The sequence below is a fragment of the Canis lupus genome, chromosome 10 (assembly GCF_011100685.1).
Source record: "Canis lupus familiaris isolate Mischka breed German Shepherd chromosome 10, alternate assembly UU_Cfam_GSD_1.0, whole genome shotgun sequence".
In the NCBI taxonomy this organism is placed as follows: Eukaryota; Metazoa; Chordata; class Mammalia; order Carnivora; family Canidae; genus Canis; species Canis lupus.
In genome coordinates, this window is record NC_049231.1 from 33,419,812 (window position 1) to 33,441,586 (window position 21,775).

Below are 21,775 nucleotides of genomic sequence, written 5' to 3' on the forward strand. Positions count from 1 at the left end.
AAGATTAAGGATCAGTTAGGACTCCTCAGGGCTTTGTGAAAACCCGTGTTTGATAAAGCAGTGTTTCAAAGAATTATAGCTATTTATAAAGATACATAACAATCTAAATATTTCCTTTGGGGGATAGTAGCAGGGATGGCAGAAATTAGCATAAAATAGGGTAGATTTATTAAAATAAACCTATATTTGAAATGTAGTCTTATCATCTATCAGTTATATGATTTTAGGCTGGCTGCATAATCTTTTAGAGTTTGAGCTATCCCATCTATAAAATGGAAGTAATAATGCCTAATCACTTGAAATCCTGCAAAAAAAAAATGAAATGTAGGTAATATGAATATCTGTCAGAAGGGCGTCTAGGTGGCTCAGTCAGTTAAGCATCCAACTCTTGATCTCAGCCCAGGGTCTTGATCTCAGGGTCGTGAGTTTAAGCCCCATATTGGGCTCCATGTGGGGCATGAAGCCTACTTTAAAGACATTAGCAGGTAAAACAATACTTTCATCATTTCAGGTGCCTGGGTGTCTTAGTTGGTTAAGTGTCCAACTCTCAATTTCAGCTCAGGTCTTGATCTCACAGCCCTGAGAGACCTGATCTCAGGGCTGTGAGATCAAGACCCTCACTGGGCTCTACACTGGGCGTGGAGCCTACTGAAGGAAAAAAAAAGAACGTATGTCAGAGACTAATGAGCCATGCATATCCATTTTATTTTCTTTTTCTCTCAGTGCACAGCCTCCCTCGTGGTTAGGTATTGACATATGACTGAGTTCTGGCCAAAAGAATAGAGGAGAGTAATGAGTACACTTCCCAGACTGGCTCTTAAACACCACTCTCCCCATCCATGACTTGTGTGCAGACAATGTGGAAGGCCTTGGAAGAGAGAATCACAAGATAGAAGGAACCCAGGTCCCTGGCTGCCTTCTGATTAGAAATAGTCACTTGGACTTTGTGAGAGTGAAATGCAGGCTGTTATTTAGATTTGGAACAGTTGGCTTTAACTTCATTTATTTTGTAAAAATATAAAATAATTTGTAAACATATTTCAAAACTACCACAAATCCCATTTATGCTCTAGGGACACTAAACCACCCATTGGTCCCTGAATTTGTGGCCATGCTTCTACACACTACCCTTTTCTTGCAGTGCATTGATACCACAAATTTACCTCCCAAATTTCTACTCACCATTTAAGATTCAGCTTAGATGCCATATGCATTATGACCTTTTACAGCCCCACGTTTAGAAGTAATGACAGGACCTTCTCTGTCCTGCCCATGGGCCTCTGTTTCAATTTCTCCTAGGTGACCTGAATACATATTTGTTGGTGGATAAACAGAGCAGAATAATAAAATCTCAGGTGTGAAAGTGACCTTAAGTGTTACTTAGAGCATCCTTTTTGAGTTTGTTTCTAATCATGTTCTTTTGTCCTCTGAATTTTCACTGTCTTGAAAATGGGAACCAGGTTTGATTTACCTCTATAACGATTCCCCACTCCACCCTTCCACTACCAGCTCTTCCAGCAGTGCTCTGGCTACAGCAGGCTTTCAAGGGAGGTTAGCAAAATGAACCAGCCTGCCTTCCTCAACACACACACACACACACACACACACACACACACACACACCCTCTGCATATGTTGGTAATATGCTGCTTTTCTATTAGCCAGGTAATATATGGTTTGAGGCAGGTTGGAGCAGTTGGAACAGATATCTCTAAATGCTGAAAGAGCATGAGATGCTCTTAATTCACCAGATACCATCAATCAGAATTAATGGTCTTTATCATGGCTACTGTCCAGCTAACAGCCACATTCCTGGAGAAGATCAATGCTGTTGTTCCAAACAGACAGGGTCACCCTTCTGCCCATCCTTTCAAACTCCTACTTCCCTTTCTCTTCTTCAAAAGCAAACTTTCTGGGCCACAGCAAATGGATTAACCAAGATCATTCTACTTATAGTAAGCATCAGAGCTCAAACAACTCACTGTTGAGCAGCTTTAATTTACAAACAAATTATGTTCCAAAAATTTTCAGTGGATATTTTGCAAGAGTGCCTAGTTGCACATATGGAACTCAAAGTTCCTTAGGTGACTCACAAAACACTGTTCAAGCAATGTCTTCAACATGCCAAATCTTTATAATGAAGATACAATGCCAGCAATTGAATATAATTGAAAAAAAAAAAGTGAATATAGTTTTTGAAACAACTTCTCCAGCATGCTGATGCTTGAAGGAAAAGCTAATTTAAGGAAGGAAAAATGAAGAAGTAGTAGCAGATTTTCGGGGTGCATTTACTAAAGACTTCTTGACCCTTCCCATGACTTTGAAGATTGATTTACCTGGTTCATTTTTATACCTAACTCTGATTGCCAACTCTGCACTTTTTTTTTTTTTAAAGGTATAGCCCTAGAATTCCAGCCCTCACAGACTTGGGAGTGGAAAATAATGTTACATTTCCTTTTTGTATTTAAATTGTGACCCCATGGACACCTACCAACCATGCTGCTACAAATGAATCTCCTTTAAAGCATCTCCCCAGTTGTTCCTGAGCAGTGACAGGTGCCTCTGAGCTTACAAACACTGCACAGCATTAGCCCTGCTTGCCTCTCCTACTGAGATTCCCAAGTGTCCACATCCACTGCTTGCAGAGATGGTTGGACCCCTCTGCCTGTAAGCCATAGGATAGCCGAGGTCCATACCAAACAGACAACCTCTGCATGTTTCCAAAACTTCCAAACCTTTCACTGGGCTCCATGATGAGGTAGAAGCCAACCCCCTTCCCTGACCTTGTACACACTCTTGGTTGCTCGTGCTTGGGGCCTCACGAGGCTTTTTTTTTTTTTTTTTATCAGTTCCAGCATAGCTTGGTCTCCAGGAGACAGCTTTGTTAGTGTGAAGCCCAAGAACTGTAGCATTCATCAGATTACTAATCAGACATGACTCTTCAGAGGATTACAAAATTTTTTTTCTTCAAGGGAATGAAAAGAGAAGATGAAAGGCAAGCTTTCCTAAGGATATTATAAGAGTCAGAAGGGGAGTGGAGAGGAAGAAGAGGATTTAAAGGGATGTGTGTCTTTGTGTGAGTGTCCTACTTGGCCATAGAGTGAGGTAGAGTCAAGCAAGTTACCATTAATTCATTCAGCAAATTTTAATTGAGCATCTAGTATGTGCCAGGCACTGTTTGTATCTCGAGAGCCAAGCAGTGAACAAAGTAGGCCAAGACCTCATCCTCAAGTAACCCACATGTTAGTAAGGGGAGGCAGGGCTCACAGAAATAAATAAATGGAGGGGTACCTGATTGGCTCAGTCAATTAAGCATCTGACTCTTGGTTTCACCTCAGGTCATGATCTTGGAGTCCTGAGATCAAGCCCCGTGTCAGGCTCCCCACTTAGCATGGGGTCTGCTTGAGATTCTCTCTCTCCCTCTCCCTTTGCCCTTCCCTACCACGCACTTGTGTTTGCTCTCTCTCAAGTAAGTAAGTAAATCCTAAAATCAATCAATCAATCAACCAATCAATCAATCTACATGATAATTTCAGGTATGACAAGTGCCGTGATGAAAAATGAAGCAGGATAAGGAGAATGACAGACTCATGTGGCATGCTGGTTTAGGTAGCTTGGTCAAGCAAGTCCTTAATGCTAAAGTTATGTTTGAGCAGAGATCTGAAGGAAATAAAGGTATAAGCCTGCAGGTGTCTAGAGAAAGAATGTTCTAGGTAGTGGGAATATAAGTGCAAAGCGCCTTAGATGGAAACACACTGGTGGACTTAAGGAACAGCTAGGGAGCCAGTGTGGCTGGTGGGGAAGGGGTAAAGGGTGGGACGTGAAGTTGGAACAAACCCCGGCCAGATGGCACAGGGTCTGTACGTGATGAGAAGCAAATGGAGAGAAGTAATAGGATGTGACATATGTTTTAATAGAACCACTCTGGGGGCAACTGGGTGGCTCAGTCAGTTAAACATCTGCCTTCAGCTCAGGTCATGATCCTGGGGTCCTGGGATCAAGCCCCATGTTTGGCTCCCCACTCAATGGGGAGTCTTTTTCTCCCTCTTTCTTTGCCCCTTCCCCTGCAAGCTCTTTCTTTTACAAATAAACAAAATCTTTAAAAAAAATAAATATAAAAGAACCACTCGGGATGCTTGGAAGACAACCAAATATAGTAGGGCAAGAGGGAGGCCGAGAGACCAGTTGGGGGGCTGTGGCAATCATTCAGGCTGGAGACAGTATTGGCTGTCCTCAGGTCACACTGGTGGCCAGGTCCCTGTGGATGGAGCACGCCTCTAAATAGCAATTGGGTGTGAATCTTGAATCTTGTCTTGGGGGTGTACTTTGAGGTGCAGCTCTCTAATTCCCATGTCTGACAGCAAGGAGGAGCTTACCTGGGATAGATATAATTGATTAAGAATATGGGACCGTCAAAGAGCCTCAGGAAAATCCCCAAATGGAATCTAAGACTCAGGCATCTCCTTGTAATTCTTTCTCCTTGTCTAAGGAACAGACAGGAGTTGTGGAAGACCATTAATCTTAAGGAAGGCATGCCAGAGTGCCTGCCTCAGTTTAGTTAGGATGTTTTCCACTTTGAGGAAGAGAAATCCCACTCAAACAAGCTTACACAGTGAAAAAACCCATCTCCCACAACGGGACATCCAGAGGTATTCTGTTTGCTTGCGTATTGTGGTATCAGTAGCTTCATAGGCAGTACCCACTCAGTATGAGGTCTGCTTGAGATTCTCTTCCTTTTCCCCCAACATGTAACTTGTAGTGCACTATGCAATACGCTTACTTATCATGTTTGTCAATATTGTCTTTCTTCTTCCATTAGAATTAACCTCCAAGAGGGCAGGGATTGTTGTTTTGTTCACTACATATCCTAAAAGCCTAGAATGGTGCCTGAAACCATGGAGGCACTTGATAAATATTTGTCAAATGAATGAGTAAAAGAATGATATCTTCCTTTGGGTTCCAAACGAGGCAAAAGGAGGGTCATGACGGCCCCAGAGTTTCTTTCCTGGGGCGGTAAGAAAAGAGTCAGGAAACTGCATTTCCTGGAACAGTTTCTCTGTGGCTGCCAAAGGTACAAGGCTGCAAACTGTAAACCATACCCCATGGTTCCCTAAGCACTGAAGGAGGAATGCCGGGTTCAAGATAGTTCCAATGATCTTCAGGCTTAACCAAGTGGCAGATGTCACTTGACAACATATTTGGGAAAGATTAAAGACTGTGTAGTCCCTCTGACTGGTCTCAGACTCTGAACTTTGTGTCTTGACCAGTAGCACCCTGACTTTGGTAGGCTCTACATGCATGGGAAAAAGAAGCACTTAGTGCCATTCCTTTGGGCCATAGAAGTAGTCAGTTCATTTTATTACAGCATCTGCTTATTAAGCCTCCCTTTCCTTGTTCTGCGCACCGTGAAAAGTGCTGGGCGAGGTGAGGGACACAATAACCAGGTTTAGTGAGGGGGCCAGTTTAGTATAGGAGACAAACATATAAATGGGAAATTACATCAAATGTTATAGGTGTGGTATTGGATACATATACCAGGCACAGTTGGAAGAAATGATTGACTCCATGTGGGAGGGAACAGACAAGACTACAGAGAGGCAGGGGATGCTTAAGTTTTGAAGGTGAATAGGAGTTTGCCAGGCAACCACGGAATAGGAGAAGGTACAGTGATGCTCCAGGGAGAGCAAAGAGCAAGAATAAAGATGTGGATGGTAGAAAGTAGAACTAAGATTGGTCATGTATTTCTGGAGTACAAAGTGCTGGGAGGGGACTGCTGGAAAGCTGGATGGAGGCCAGAGTAGCAACGCTTTGCTTAGATAAGGGACTTGGGGCTAATTTTAGTTGATGAGTTTTCATGAGAAGAGTGAGAGGATTCGATTTAGCTCCAACTGGAGTCAAAGGGAACCACTCACACTGAAGGAATAATAAAGCTTGGCCAGTTCCTACACTGCCCACCAGGTGGAGGAAGTGGGCCAGAACAGCTTGGTTGCTGGAGCGGGTGGGGGTGGGGAGGAGTTGGAGAAAGGGTGGGACAGGAGAAACCACAGGTAAGGGACTGTTTTTTTAAGGAGCAGGAAGCTTCTCAATCAGGTGCTCCTAACTCTGGAAATAACTGTATTGATTTTTTAAAATTCTCTAGAGAAAACCGGAAGTAACCTAAACATCCACATACAGAGGACCTGGGAAATATCACAAAGCATTCATATACTGGATTACTGAGAAGCCATTTAATGGAATGGGGTGGCTTCATGTGCACCTACGTGAAAAAAGTGAAAAAAGCGAATGGGAGAATAGCGCATAATATGATCCCTGCTGTGCAAATGTCTAGAAAGAGGATGACAAAATTGATATTAGTGGTAATTTCAAGAGAGAGAATTTCGGGGCTATTGATTGTGTGTGTGTGTGTATTTAGCCATTTTATTGAGGTATAATTGACATACAATAGCTGCGCATATTTAAAATATACAATTTAACACGTTTTGGCATACATGTACCCTATGAAGCCGTCACCACAGTCCCAACGAATATATTCATTGTCTTCAAAAGTTTCCTCCCATCCCCTCCCTATCACCCTTCCCTGTCCCCTATCTCAGGCAACCATTGATCTACTTTCTGTCATGAAAAGTTTGCATTTCCCAGAATTTTACATAAATGGAATCGTGTAATATGTCTTATTTTTGGTCTTGCTTCTTTCATTGAAGCACAATTAGAGATTCATCCACGTTGCTAAGAATATCAATAATTGATTCCTTTTAATTGCAGAATAGCATCACAATTGTATGGATGTATCACAATTTGCTTATCATTCATCTGGTGATGGACATTTGGATTGTGAATAGTTTTGGGCTATTCCCCCAAAAACAAAACAAAATAAAACTGCTAGGAACATTTGTGCACCAGTCTTTGTGTTTGCATATGCTTTCATTTCTCTTGTGTAAATACTTGAGAGTGGAATGTTTAGATCATATGAAAGGTGTAACTTTTTAAGAACCTGCAAAGTTGGTTTTCAAACTGGTTGTACCATCTTATATCCCACTAGCACTGTATGAACATTTCCATTTGTCTATATCCTTGCCAGTATCTGGCATGATCAGACTTCTAAATTTTAGCTCTTCTAATGGGTGACTTAAATTTTCATTTCTTTAATGATTAACAATGTACATTTTTCATGTACTTATTTGCCATTTGTAGATCTCTTTTGGTGAAGTGTTTATTCAAATTTTTGTGGACTATTGACATTTATATTTCACTTTATACTTCATAAAGTTTTAAATTTTACAGGGAGCCTATATCTCTTTCATTATGAAAAAAACTAATTTAAAACATCTCAACCCAGAGTACAGCAATAATTACGATTTGAACTTTAAACTTAATAGTAGTATATTATACTAGGGTAAAGTCAAATCCTTATTATGTCTTTAAAAGATGATACATTTGGTTTCCAGTTTCAAATTATTAGGAAAAGACCTCAAAACCATTATGATTCTTATTTCCACTTACTAATGCATTTGAGAGATACCATGAGTTTAGCCTCCAATGAACCTGGCTTCAAACTCCAGGCCTTCTGCTTATCAGCTGGGTGATCTTGGGCAAATTCTCAGAGCTTCAATTAAAAAAAAATAACATGTCACTTATCTCATAAGTTCATTTTGAGGATTAAATCTGGTATATTTAGCACAATAACTAGCATGTAAAATGTGTTCCACAAATTAGAACTTCTATGGCAAGCAGCTTGAGTATCTTGACAACCAGTTGTTCTATGCTCAGAATTCAAGCTAAGGCTAAAATAAAGCACAGTCACAGTATTTTGTAAAGGAACTGTTGAAACCAGTGTCAAGAGAGGCAACATCCTTTGTGATAACAGAGATCACCAGCCCTCCCCGCGATCCCTGTTTATTTTTAAAAGAATCTGAAAGAGCTCTGGTTTGTATTTGGTTGTGAAAGGGGGGAGGGAGAACAGGAAACAGGAAACTTAGGTTGAAAATGGACTTGATTGAACATTCAGCACATGTTGACTTGCTTTGGAGAGGCTTCAATATCCTCTGTTGTTCAACCCCCCAGATGGTCTTAGAGACGCTCATGGTACCCTGCATGTGGTGCAGAGTTAAAGGGCTGCATGTTCCACATTGGAGTTATGGTCAAGTTAGGGTTATTGAGTTAGTGTCAGTCATAAATTACTGTATATTGTGTAATGCAATGGAAAGAAACTTGGCAGCCACAGCTGAAGAGAAGCTTTTGGAAGGGAAATGAGAGGAATACCAGCTGAACTAATGGTGGCTAGAGAAAGGAACTCAGAACTTGAGACTCCTGCATGTCTGGCCTTGCATCTCTAAGAGGCCCAAATTTATAGGCTGCTCTATCCCCTTGAGCCCCATGGCTCTTTGCCTCCTCCTCTGTTAATAGCACCAATGGTCTGCTCTGGCAGCTACCTGTTCTGTAAACTACGTATTCTTAAGGAACTTATTAATCAAGTTCTTCAAGATTATTGCTTGTGTGTTTTTCCAAATTTGCATATCTTCAGCATCTGGCACAAAGCACGTTCTCAATTAATTGTATATATTTAAGTGTAATAGAGGAAGATAAAATGTTTGCTGTCCACCAACACAACAGTCCAAGAAGAATGGATTAGTTTTCCGTGAAAGGTCCTATCGACCAGCTGGGCACCTGGAAAGGTCAGGAGCTGAGTCTGGAGGTTGGGGCCTCAATGAACAGGATAGCTGTGCATTACAGAGAGAAGAGTTGGGAGTAGGATGCAGGCTGAGGGTGGGGTAGGAAAGCACTAGGGAGGCAGGGAAGGAGGGAGGGAGAGGATTAAATGAGATAGTCATAGAGCAAAGCAGCCAATAAATAATGCTTCTCAGGGCCTGGTAGCCAAAGGGTTTGTTTTGTTTTGTTTTCTCAGGGATATTTAATATTCACGTTGAAGTTGTTTGAGTTTCAATGGTGTAAACCTCTCTTTGCCCTCCAATATCCTTGATAAAGTGTACCTGGTCGGATGGCCTTGTTGTGTGGGTTCATTGTAAAAACCAAGGGAGGGGCTGATTTTCTATCTGGGTCAAGGGCAGAAAAGTGAGACTGTTTCCTGAATGAACTGGGTCAGTGGAACCAAGAGTTGGAGGCAGCTGCAGCCATGACAAAGTAAGCTTATGAAAGTAAGAGGAAATCTTGGGGAAGGCTTTCCAACTTCCCTTAGGACATGAATTTGGGAGTCCTGGCTTGGTTTCTCTTATGGTGCAGAGAGATCATGGCTGAAGTGTACTGTGCAAGTGAGGAAGAAAAGAACCAGAGTGAGGAGAAGGTGCCCTTCCTTCCCTTAGGCTTTCTGATCTATCTGAGGGTGTAACTGCTAGCCACGAAAAGATCGCCAACAGTGCAGGACAGCCTATGACCTTGTGGGAGTCAACGTCAGGGTTAAGAGTTTAGGCACAGGAAGCAGAAGTTTCTCACAAAACAGGTAGGCCTTGAATTGGCCTTGAGGGATGAATCTCCAGCTTAGAAAAGTTTAATATCTGTATTTATATATAGCTATATGTAAAATATTTACCTATTTTCTTCTCTTATTGAGGAGAGTGGAGTGGACATCAAACAGACCAGGCTCTAAACCCTGGCTATCTGCTGTGTGACTTGGGGTGAGATACTTAAGTTATCTGAGCCTTGATTTCTCCATTCGTAAATTGGAGTAAATGAAAGTACCCACCTTGGGGGGTCGCAGGGAGATTTAAGTAAGATAATCTGTGCAAAGTTCTCTGGATAGGGCCTGGCGTAAGACAAACACTGAGCAACACTCACTAAGTCATATCCATTTTTATGTAAGATGGTTGAACACAGCTTGGAAAATACAGAGAAAAGCAGAACTAAAAGCCTTCAGTAGTTTCACCACCCAAACCAGAAAACCACAGTTAAAACCTGGGACCATACTTTTGTAGTTTTTTATTGGTGCAGAGCATGGTTTGACCTTTTTTCTTTCTGGGATTGCCATTCTGAATATAAAAGTTAAATCTTAATTTTTACTTAGTTAACATATGATTTTTTTCTGTCTTATTATAATCCCTTCAAAACATTTTTTGATGACTGTGATACATTATAATGTTGTATTATAATTCACTTAGTCATTCTCTTATGGTTAGACATTTGTGTGGATCCCAGGCTTTTCTCCCCCTCCTCCCTATTCTGAATACAAGTCAGTATATAAACCCTTTCTTTTGTTTTATATTATTTCATTTTTTTAAAAGATTCTATTTGTTTATTCATGAGAGACACAGAGGGAGAGAGAGGCAGAGACACAGGCAGAGGGAGAAGCAGGCTCCCTGCGGGGAGCCTAATAGGGAACTTGATCCCAGGACCCCAGGATCACACCCTGAACCTGAGGCAGATGCTCAACCACTGAGCCACCCAGGTGCTCCTGTTTTGTATTATTTCTTTAGAAATGATTCTTAGACATAAGATCACTCATGTAGCCTTAAGGTATCAACAGTTGTGATCCTCCCACTTACTGTCAAAAGAATCCTGCGGACACCTGGAGGAGGGGCTTTCCTCTGTGGCCTCTTCCCTTGGATCCTTCTTTTTTGCCTCTTTTCTACGATGGGGCATGGGATAACCAGAGGCATGGGAACATTGTTGGATCATCTTTGCCAGTGGGCAGAGGCACCAGGCAGAAAGAAGTCTGGAGGTGGGTGTAGTGTCTCTTGTTTCGGCCAATCTGTTGAATGTAGTCTGAGAGAAAAGCTGACCCAGAGCGTGGACGCCTGGAAGAGGTCTGGGCATACTGTATATTTTTTTTACTCTCTTTTCTCCCCAGTGGCAAGCAGGCTTGGGACGACACACTGCACCCCCTCCTGCCGGGGCTTCTGGCTAGGTTCAGAGGCAAACATATTTTCTCTTGGGATCTCTTTCTCTGTGGCTGCATCTCATCCAGCATGGATGGATATGCACCATGTCACCTTTCCTTGCAAAATAACTTACCCAATATCCAGGTCAGTGGAAAAGGCTGCTCTCCTAAGTGTCCAGCTATGATCCTTGCAGAACAGCTTCATGCATAGCCTAAAGCCCAGTTAAAAATAAAACTCCCTGTGGCTTTGGTCTCTCTTGGGGACCACCTGGGGAGGGTTTTTCATTTATAAACTGGAGATAAAAGTCTCAGGTAGGATTTGGGTCTCAGCAACCCTGGCTGCATTGTCCAACATTCTCTGAATTGCTAGTGACAGAAATCCAGTACAGGTACCTTAAGGAAAGTGGTGTGCTGGTAAGTGTTTAACAACTGGCTCTTTGGGGGGGAGAGGGGTGTTGGGGGCAAGGGTAAAAGCCCTGATTTGCAATGTTTTCAGATTTCCTTGGGCTAGAAACTGAGGCTATAGAGTAGGTATCTCTATCAGGGCTAATTTCAAGCTCCAACTGGTTAACACCCAGTTCCTGAGAAGGTCACAACAGGTTTTCACAAACCAGAAGGAGCCTAGTCTGGTACACTCAGGGTGGAAGAGACAATCAGCTCAGGTCATCAACTACACACAGAAAATGACCTCAGGGGGATCTCTGGGTGGCTCAGTGGTTTGGCGCCTGCCTTTGGCCTAGGGCACGGTCTTGGAGTCCCGGGATCGAGTCCCGCATCAGGTTCCTTCCATGGAGCCTGCTTCTCCCTCTGCCTATGTCTCTGCCTCTCTTTCTCTGTGTCTCTCATGAATAAATAAATAAAATCTTGGAAAAAAGAAAAGAAAATGACCGCGGGAATGATGGGGATCAGGGAGTCTAATGCCAACAGGATTCTCTGCAAAACAACTTTTTTTTTTTTCTATTACAGATATACTCTCTCCATGTTTTCAAGAGACACAACTACTGGCAGTTTCTAGAATCCTGTCCTTCACTGATTCACAACCAGAGAAAAAAGGGGGCTTCTCTTCCAGACAGGGCTGGTTTGAAGAAGCCCAGTGAAGGTTGACCAGGGTAGGCATGTTGTTTGAGAATTGTGGGTTCTGTTAGAAGGGGGGGTTCAGTTGCTGGGCACACAAAACCAATAATTCCCATTACACTAACCATCTGGATACCATTGGAACCTGGCTCCTATTTCTACTAGCCTTCAAAGTGGCTGAATCAATGATAGCATGAAGAAGCTGTTTCACCCTACCTGCCTTACCATTATATTTTATAATTTTTTAAATTTATTTTTATTTATTTATTTTAAAGATTTTATTTACTTATTCATCACACACACACACACACACACACACACACACATAGAGAGAGGCAGAGACACAGGCAGAGGGAGAAGGCTCCATGCAGGGAGCCTGATGTGGGACTTGATCCTGGGGCTCCAGGATCACGCCCTGGGCTGAAGGCGGCACTAAACCCCTGAGCCACCCGGGCTGCCCTATAAATTTTTTTTTTTTTTTTAAATCTCAGCTCATTTCTTAGATACAAATAAGAACCCATCAGGTCTTTTCTCCCTTCTTCTTCTTGAATGAGCCTTTGGCCCTGCTTCATAGCCTTTGGGATGAACAGATGCAAGACATTTCCAGAGAAAACATGCAAATATATGTCAGGATGAGAAATGAAAAGAAGTTCAAGTGTCTGTTAGTTTCAGAGGTTTCAGACACCTTCAGAGAGGCTGTACCTTTTTGGATAGGAACCCTCCTTTCTTAGAGAAATGGAAAGAAGCTTTGAACAACACAAAGGCCTTGCCTTCATAAGCTTGGCAGAGGCAAAATCTGACTTTACTCTAGGCCTTTTCGGCTCAGTAGCAAAGAGAATCCCAGGTCCTGGGCCGCTTAGCTTGTAAACCAAGCACAGCTATTGTGAAAATCATGCAGGCAGAGTCACTTTTATGAAAGAAAATTCTCACGCAAATCTGTTTACAGAGCAAAGAATCTCCTTTCTCCAGAATGGAAAATGCCATTACTTCTCAGAAGATCCACCTGCCTTAATTTCATGTCATTGGTATTAATTCAGCAGTTTGACAAATATTTATTGATATCACTTCTGTTTGACAAGTACTTTGGAACTGGCCTCTACACCGTATTGAAAACTGGTTTTCTGTGCCGACCTGCATACAAGTTGACACCAAATATTTATTTTTTGGGTGCTAATCTTCAGTCCTTGGAGGAATGCTAATGAGAATGCTAATCCGTATTCTTTGGAGGTCACTCATCCAAGGCACAGGATGAGTGGACAGGGAGAGGAGTTTGGAATCAGAAGCATGTGTCTCACACCTGGACTCTCGATGGGGACAAGCTATGTGACTTTAAGACAATGGCTAAAACACCCTGGGCCCATGCCTTACTTTTCTCTAAAATGAGAATGTCTTCCTTACTCTTAAGGTAGTGTTCTCTTTCTGGGAGAGCAGATGTGGTGGGTGGAAAGAAGACACACCTTATTTATTTTAGAAGAGAGAAACTTGCATGGTATCAGAGAAGAAAGAGAAAGAGGCCAGCCTGCCCATGGGGAGGGTGTGTTTGGGAACAAGAGGTGACCCTGGGTCAGTGGAGGAAGGGCCTTGCTGCTTGGTATACGGGTCACACACCAAAAGCCCAGGCTTTGAGATGTGGTCTTGGAAGTCTCTGCATGGTGGAGGGGCTTGAGCAGCGGGGTGGGAGATGAGTACGCCAACAGTCACGGAGCAACGGAGTTGAAAGCTTTCTCTGAGTGCTTGTCCTTGCCTTCGCTTCTGACAAATAGGTCAAAAGAAGGGTGCTATTTCTTACATTTGAAGAACAACAGGACCTAGGCTTATTGGAGCAAGAGGGCCTTAAGTCATTAAAGATCTGCCTAAGAGACTTAATATCTCCTGGCAGACAGAGGTTCAGAGAGGAGTTCATTAGTTTCTTACTGACTCAATCTCTTCCACAGGCTGGACAGATCTCCTGAATTACTGTGATAATCACTGTGTTTGAAAGCTTCCTGATGAGCACCTAGTGGCCTCACTCTCATCCACCCCTTTCTAGGGGAAATCTTGTCCCAGGCTGAGCTGGGTTGTAAACAGCAGGACCCTAGTTCTGCCTGCTGGGTCCCAGGTAACAGCCCAAAGCTGATAAGCCCAGCACATGCTGCTCCCCTCTGGGGGTCCCTATGAAATGAAGGTGCCTAGGACTGATCAGAATTCACAGGATCTGAACTGCTGGACTCCCCTCTTTACATTTTTGAAGGTTGAGGGGAATTCAATCAGAGCAATATAGTACTGCATTTACATACAATTCTGGTATCATTTTGGGACCTAAGATTTTCAGAGCGAAAGGCCAATGCAAGGAAACAGTAAGTCTCCAGTGCAGTTAAACATCGAGAGATAACCAGATGTTAATGGTTAGGGACCCAGCCTACACAGGTCAGCGAGATTCAGTTCACCAGGCAGTTACTGAGCTCTTACTAGGCACGGGATCTTGGGCTGGATACTGGTGGAGGTGGTGGTGGTGGGAGAATGCAGAGATAACAGTGGTAATGACAATGAGGAAAACAGTAGCATGTGCTGAGCGCTGACTGTGTGCCAGGCATTGTGCTCATTTGTTTATTCCCTATGTAGTAGGAGCTCCATAAACACTTGGTGAACTACTCACTCGTCTCAGCTACACTGGCCTTCCCTCTGCTCCTCAGATGCACCTCAGGGCCTTTGCATTCATTCTTTTTTCTACCTGGAAGGCTCTTTTTCCAGATATTTGCATGGCAAGCTCCCATACCTCCTTGAGGTCTTTACTCCAATGTCACCCTCTCAGTGAGGTCTCCTTGACCATCTAAGCTAAAATAGCAATCCCAATCCCAAAGCCTTCCTTTCCCTTAGCACAGTCTAACATACTGACGTGCTATAGCCTGGTGTCCCTTGCTGGTATGAGAGCTCCACGAGACAGGGATTTTGAACTGCTTGTTCATTGCTGTAGCCCCCTTGCCTAGGTCAGACGCTCAGATTTGTTCAATGTGTGAATCAAGTGAAAATCATACTTTCTGGGTCAGTTGCCCATGCAACAATAAGCTCTAAGGATAGCACGGTGAGCGCGGTGAAATGAAGCCCAAGAGGTTTTGCCCTCTAGAGATCCGTGGCCTGGCGGTTTTGCCCTCTAGAGATCCGTGGATATTACCCTAATTACATAATGATCTCCCTTCTGCTGAAACAGAGCATGCTGGGTGCTTTACTGATACTTCTTTCACTGAAATCTTACCACAGTTCTAGGCCATTGGTGGTACTGTAAGACAAAGTTTATGGATGCTATTTTAGTTTTTTCTAGTGCTGAAAATATCCAGCAAGGCTCTGAACTATAGAGGGGCTGGCTTTATTTAGTTGGCACACATTAATGGTAATTATGTATATGAAGCTTACAGTTATCCTGGTCTCTTTTGTATTTGTTATCTCCCATGAATCCTGCAAAGTATCTATCCATATTCCTCTATAAATGAAGAAACTGAGGACCAGAGAAGTTAGATATATATTTTAAAAGATTTTATTTATTTATTCATGAGAGACACAGAAAGAGAGAGAGGCAGAGACACAGGCGAGGGAGAAGCAGGCTCCATGCAGGGAGCCCGATGTGGGACTCGATCCTGGGACTCCAGGATTACGCCCTGGGCCAAAGGTGGTGCTAAACCACTAAGCCACCCAAGGATCCCCAAGAAGTTAGATATCTTTCCAGAACCACACAGCCTAGTAAGTCTTCCAGATAGGACCAAATCCAGTCCGTATCCTTACCACTCTCATTCTGAAGAGGCACTCAAATGATGGAGGGACTGAAGAGGTGAGGGCACAGGTGGTCAGGGACTAGATTTTTCTGGAAGGAGGCTGCTGGGGCTGGGGAGAAGAGCTTGAATGAACAAAGAGCAAAGGCTTGCAGGTGGCTGTGGGGCAGGGGGGGTGTATTCCCACACCCTCATCACACACACACACACACACACACACCTGGTCATTGTGCTCTGACTGTGATAAAGAGGTGTGGGCGATTTCTTGAGCAGAGCTGGGGCAGGAGTGAAAATGCTCTTGGTGGAGCAGGATTTTTACAGCAACTTCTCTATCCCATTCACTAAACCATGCACCTCTTGTGTTTATTTGGTTAAATTAGCAACACGTTTGTTACATGCTATCTGAACCTATCATAAAACATTGCATTTCCACATTTTACCCACTTCTACTAAACGTTCAAAACTTTGAGACTTTCCTAATAATCTATCACCTAAAGAGTGCGTACTCTGACAGTGAGGGATGCTGAAAATCAAAGAGTATTGTATGTCACATACTGTTGTATCCACGTAATTATCCATCCATCCATCCATCCATCCATCCATCCATCCATCCATCCATCCATCATGTTTTGAGTGCCTCCCACAATCTGGGCAAACTGCCTAGCACTAGGGATAAGAAAAGGAGTCGATCAGTCTTTAGCCGCAAAGGTCTAGTGTAGATGACAGTACATGAACAGGCAATCACAATACACCCTGGTAGATGCTATGATCGTGGGGGTTGCGACAGCACCAGGGAGGGACATCTTATCCAGGTTGGGGTGGGGGCATGAAAAGGGTCAAGGAAGCTGAATTACTTAGAGAATATGGCAAATTAGGGCAACTGAAGGAAGGCTACACTGAGTAGGAAGGGATTTGAGGGAGAAATGAAGCTAGGGAGAGAAGCAGGGGTCAGATTGTGAAAATTTTTAAAATATATACATTTCTTCTATTTTTAAATTTTCCTATAGCACACCCAAGGAGTGAAACGTGTCCACCAGAAGCATGATGAGAGGGAGCAGTTGTAGAGGTGAATTGCCAGTGTCAGGGTGAGAGATAGCCCTGTCCTTCCTGTTTGAGACTCATGATGCTCATTAAACCTCTAGATTTTATCAGAAGGCCTTGGATAAATTATCCCATCAGACTAGGTTTGTTTTCTTACCTGTCTATACACTCATGTGCTAATTGGGAGTGTGAGCACTCAGATCCTAACTCCCTAGATTCTAGTCTTGACTCCTACCATTCTCAAGTTGTATCATCTTGTACAAGTTGTCTACTCTTGCCTATAAACTGGATCAGTACTACTGTGGTGCCTCCATTAAAAGCTCATTGAGGATGGAAGTAATCATCCTCTTGGTCATCCCCATCCCCATCATCATCGCCATCATTCCCAGTATCATGATGATGATACTGAAATTCTAGGTCATTCTTCACTGAGGGTCCTACCCTCACTGCCCTCCTGCCCCCCACCTTGTGGTCTTCTTATGAGAGGGAAGGCCCTATGTAGAGGGATTTCATTCATGTGAAATTCATAACATTTACTGAGCTCCTACTATGTGCCAGACATGATGTTCTAGGTGCTAGGGAATACAAGAGTGAGCTAAATAAAGTTTCCAGGCATGCAACTTACTAATGAGAAGAGACAGATAATAATAATTAAATAAGCAAATACATAGTTTGTTAGAGAAAAATGAAGCAGAAGAGACAGTGTCTCGGCTTGTGCAGTTGTTATCTTCTATGAGATGGTCAAGGATGAGCTCACCTAAAGGTGACAATTGAAATGAGGATGTGGAGGACCTGGGGGTGAAGTTCATCGAACACAGAAATTACGAAAGGCCAGAGGTGGGACATACCTGATGTATTGAGGAGCAATAAGGAGGTTGGTGTGGCTGCATGTCAGTGATCTAGGGGGTAAGAGGGGCTAGCATCAGAGAGGCAGCAGCAGGCCATATCATGGGGCCTGTGGAGATCATTGTAAAAACTTTGCCTTTGACTCCATCTGACTTGAAAAGTCACTGGGGGGTTTTAGAGAGAAGTGTGACATGACGTGCCTTAACTTTTTAGGGACTGCTCTGGCTTTTGGATTGAAGACAGACCACAGGGAGCAAGTCACTTAGCAGGGAGGCCAGTGTGAGCTGGCAGTGACTTGGAGCGGTGGCAGTGGTGCAGATGGCTAGAAATGGGAAGTACTGGATAGATTTTGCAGGTAAAGCCCACAGGGTTTGCTAATACGTGCATTGGTCGTGGGGGTGGGTTGGGGATGGGTAAGAGAAAACACAGAGTCTAGGAGGCTTCCTGAACAACTGGATGGATGTTACTGTTGGAATGGGCAGACCAAGAGGAGCAGCGGTGGAGGAGAAAATCACTTGAATGTTCACATTGCTTCTGCAAGGGAAGTACCTTGGCTATGTTCCATAAAAACTGGGGCTGAGTGAGGGGAAGCTCGTGGTTTATAAGCCACATATGGTGCTGTGAGCTCTGAGAAAGGAATCCCCTACTGCACAGAGAGGCAGTATTTGGAGTTGGGGAGGTCCCGGGGGAGGGAACCACTGAGACTGTGCCCCAGCACTCCAGAGCCAAATACAAAGAAGGCCCCCACTTCTAACATACACCCTGTTTGCTGGGCATTTGGGACCATGTCTTGGCCTCTGAGGGGGTCAACCTGGCACTGAGAAGCAATCAATAGTAAGTAATAGGGGCTTTCTTAGGCACTCCAACAGAAATACAGAAACCCAGAAGGGCTGCAGGCCTACAAATCTCTTTCTTATAATTTATGTTCTGCACAGACTGAGCATGTTCAGAAGTGTCTTCACACAAGCTGAGGGAGAGGAAGAGATGTCTCCAGCTCTTCCTCTTTTCCACCCACATTTCCTGACCATCTAATACACTTGAGGGGGGGAAGAGGAGGACAAGGGATAGAGGTGAAAAAAATCAGGGGGAAAAGCAGGGAAACCTCCTGCCCATGCATGCAGTGCTGACTGAGATGATGGGCTAGAGGAATGGAAATCCCCCAGCACCACTGCTGCCTTCCTGGCCTAGAGGATGTACCTCCTAGACCAGGCACCCAAGCCCCCTTGGGGTAGCCAAACTCCACAGTGGAACCACGCTTCAGAGGAAACACTGCCCGCTTTCTCAGGTAAAACACATCAGAGCCTGTGGTCTCTAAGCCACATATGGTGCCGGGAGTGCCAAGAAACAATGATGAAAGAAAATGGTTGAAATCTAGACATAGAAGCTCTGTGCCGCTCTGCTTTTGCTCGGAGACTTGGCAAGTTATATTAGCTGCCCGCTATTCATTGAGCCCTGCTCTGTGCCCTGTATCCTGCACTGTCTCTAGGTGAGGTAGTTCTTATCACCCACCTCTCACAGATGAAGACACAGAGGTTCAGAGAGGTCACACTCTCCAGTCCATCACTGGAAGCTAAATTTGAACCCACAGAGGTCTATTTTGGAGGCTGGGTCTTAACCATTAGACTTCACAACCTCCCAGAGGAAAGGGTCAAGAGGGAAACGCTGAATATGGCAACACTCCCCTCCCCCACCTGTTGTTCTCCCCATGCTCAGCAGAGGCAGAAAATTGAGAAACCTTCCATGCTTTCTGGCCTAAGGTCTGTATCAACTTTAAAAAAACGTTAAGGTTTAATTATTTCAGATACCAGGGGTGACAATTTTTCTCTAGGAAATAGATTAATAGAAAAAGAAAGGTCTTTAGAGATGCAGAAGAGCTGACCTTGAACTCCAGAGAAAGTGCACTCCTCAAAGGTCACAGGTTGGTGGCAAATCCTTAGTTAAAAGGGCAGTGCTCTTGCCTCCCAGGTCGGAGTGTCAGGGGGCTCGGTTGGGGGCAAAGCTGCATTGCAGGTTATCACTGCCTTGACAGATGACTGCCTGCAGGAGGATGACACAAGCTGAACTCGGCCAGACAGTTTTTAAACAAGGCTCTTCTAGCACCTTCTGATGAGTTAGTCTCTGCCATCTCCTCCCCCGCCCCCCCCCCCCCCAGGTCTGTGTTCTTTTGAACTAGAAGATTCCTAATATTTCTCCTTGTATTTAGCTGGAGTGGATCCTCCTCTCTGTCTGGGGCAGACGGTTGTATTTCTAGTTCAGAACCTGCTGTAATTGACTCTGGCCTCCCACACTAAAGTGACTCTTCTGCCTGCCTGGTGGCTTCTACCGACTTCTGTGACCTGGACCCATTCCACCCAGTTCATCTTTTTCTTCCCTAGGTCGTGACATGTACTACTTCTTGTCAGACTGGAGTCCTGGGCTCACCCTATTTCTGCCACAGAAATATCCTCCCTGCTCTCCTCCTGTGCAAACCCATTCTTCAAGACGTTGCTCAGACCTTCATGCCCCAGATTTCCCCATGCACTACAGCCCTGTGATGTGCTTGCCAAGCTCCCTTTGCATTTATTTTCTCAAGTACATAATTTGGCCCTCAACATGGTTTCTGCACATTCCTCTAAATGTAACACAGACCCCGGAAGGCAGACCCCACGTGTTTATTGGTTCACTAGAGATTTTTAAAAGCACCTTATATGGTGAGATACAAAGAGAAATTTAAGTGATGGTTGCTTCTTGTCCTTAGAGGAGGAGGCTAGTACTTCATAGACATCTGTCTGGCCCTCAGTGGACCCTTCACAAAGGTTTGTTATATTGAACTAACATATAGGATGCCCCTTACTGCAACCATCTGCTGTCTCTAAGTGTCATGAGAGGTGGTAATATAGGGAAGGCATCATGACAGAAGAGGTGTTTGAACTGGGCCTTAAGGACAAGGAGTTATTTTAAAAACAGAATTGGCAGAAGAAGGAGCGTTCCTGCAGCCCACTGTCAGGCACACACTGCCAGGCACCGCACATTAGGTTCAGGGGGAAGCACTGGAATCCCTGGGCGGCACCAACTAGCCTTAGTGGGAGTGTGCAGCTGCTCAGCTTCCCTGCCCTCTCTCCTTTCCTGCCCACTCCAATCGCGGTTCAAGTCATAGCTGTGTGACCTGGAGCCAATTAGTTGGGGTGGGGGCTCATGTTCCTTCCAGTAAAATGGATAAAATAATCCTGCCTTCCAAGGTTTTTGTGAGGTTTGAAGAACATAGAACATATTTAAGTTGCTAAATGCAGAGCATGGCGATCTATTTCCTTCTGCCCTAGTAGGGGTGACACCCCACTGCGCGTCCCTCTCCCTGTGACCCCGCAGGTCTCCCAGCACACAGCACCGACCTTCCGGAGGGGCTGGGGCCAGACTGCAAGGCCCCTAAAGAGAAAGTGGGGCTGAAAGAGCTTCAGAAAAAAAAGTAAACAGCATTGACAGTGGACTGACCGGGCTAAGGGGGATGCTCAATAAATGTGTTTCCTTGAATAGATTTTCCGCAGCCAGAGAATCTTTGCTGACTCTCCCTCAACAGGCCTCCCGGAGCCAACTGAGTTCTCGACAGCTCGGTCTGCCTCCGCCTTCAAACCCCAGGAAAGAGTCAGGGCCCAACTCCGGCCAGCTTGGGGGTGGGGTGGGATTTCCCCAAGTCCCAGGAGGAAAGATGTGGGGGTGGTCCGGCTCCCACCTCCTTACCCCACTCCCAGGGGCAGGGCTCTTGGGCGCCCCCCCCATCTTCTCGCTCTCAATAGATCAAAAGGAGGGGGACTCGAATTTGGCCGACAGCAAAAGCTCAACCCCAGCTCTCCTCCCTCAGAGGCGCCCGGCCACCCCCACTCGGCCACCCCCACTCGTAGCCGGCTCGGTCGCCAGCTCCGGCCCCCACCGACCCGGCTCTGCGCCCCTCCCCGTGGCCACCTCGACTCCGGGCCAGCTGCCCTCCCTACTTCGGGCGCCTCCTGCTCCCTCCCACTCGGCCACTTCAGACGCCTGCCCCTGCCTCGTAGATCCCCCTGGGACACCCTCCTCGCCACCTCGGGGCCGTGGACCCGCTGGGACGCCCTCCCCCAACCTCCCCCCACCTCCCCCCCACCCCAGCTGTCTCAGACCGCACTCGGCCACCACCTTCCACTGGGCTCCCCCCACCCCCGCCTCTAGGCCCCGCGGCCCCCGCTAGGACACCCCCCGTCCCCCCGGGCCCCGCTGGGACGCCCTCCCCCCGCTGG

At 45.0% G+C, this 21,775-nt stretch overlaps 2 long non-coding RNA genes across 4 annotated transcripts in view; one reads left to right on the forward strand and one right to left on the reverse strand.

Moving 5' to 3' along the window:
• The window catches only part of LOC111097677, a 32,376-nt gene extending 11,366 nt beyond the window's left edge, over positions 1-21,010 (forward strand). For 2 of the 3 annotated variants that reach the window (XR_005365692.1, XR_005365694.1), the window contains exons 2-4: positions 11,794-11,936; positions 17,745-17,886; positions 19,907-21,010. This is a non-coding gene — a long non-coding RNA (uncharacterized LOC111097677). Of the gene's footprint in view, positions 1-11,793; positions 11,937-16,651; positions 16,829-17,744; positions 17,887-19,906 lie in introns of all 3 variants that reach the window. The other variant, XR_005365693.1, reaches the window with a different exon arrangement.
• On the reverse strand, positions 6,518-21,481 carry LOC111097678. Its single transcript, XR_005365695.1, has 3 exons — positions 21,000-21,481; positions 19,411-19,568; positions 6,518-7,602 (listed from the first exon to the last, which is right to left on the reverse strand). It is a non-coding gene; the product is annotated as an uncharacterized LOC111097678 (long non-coding RNA).
• Positions 21,482-21,775: the final 294 nt, after the last annotated feature.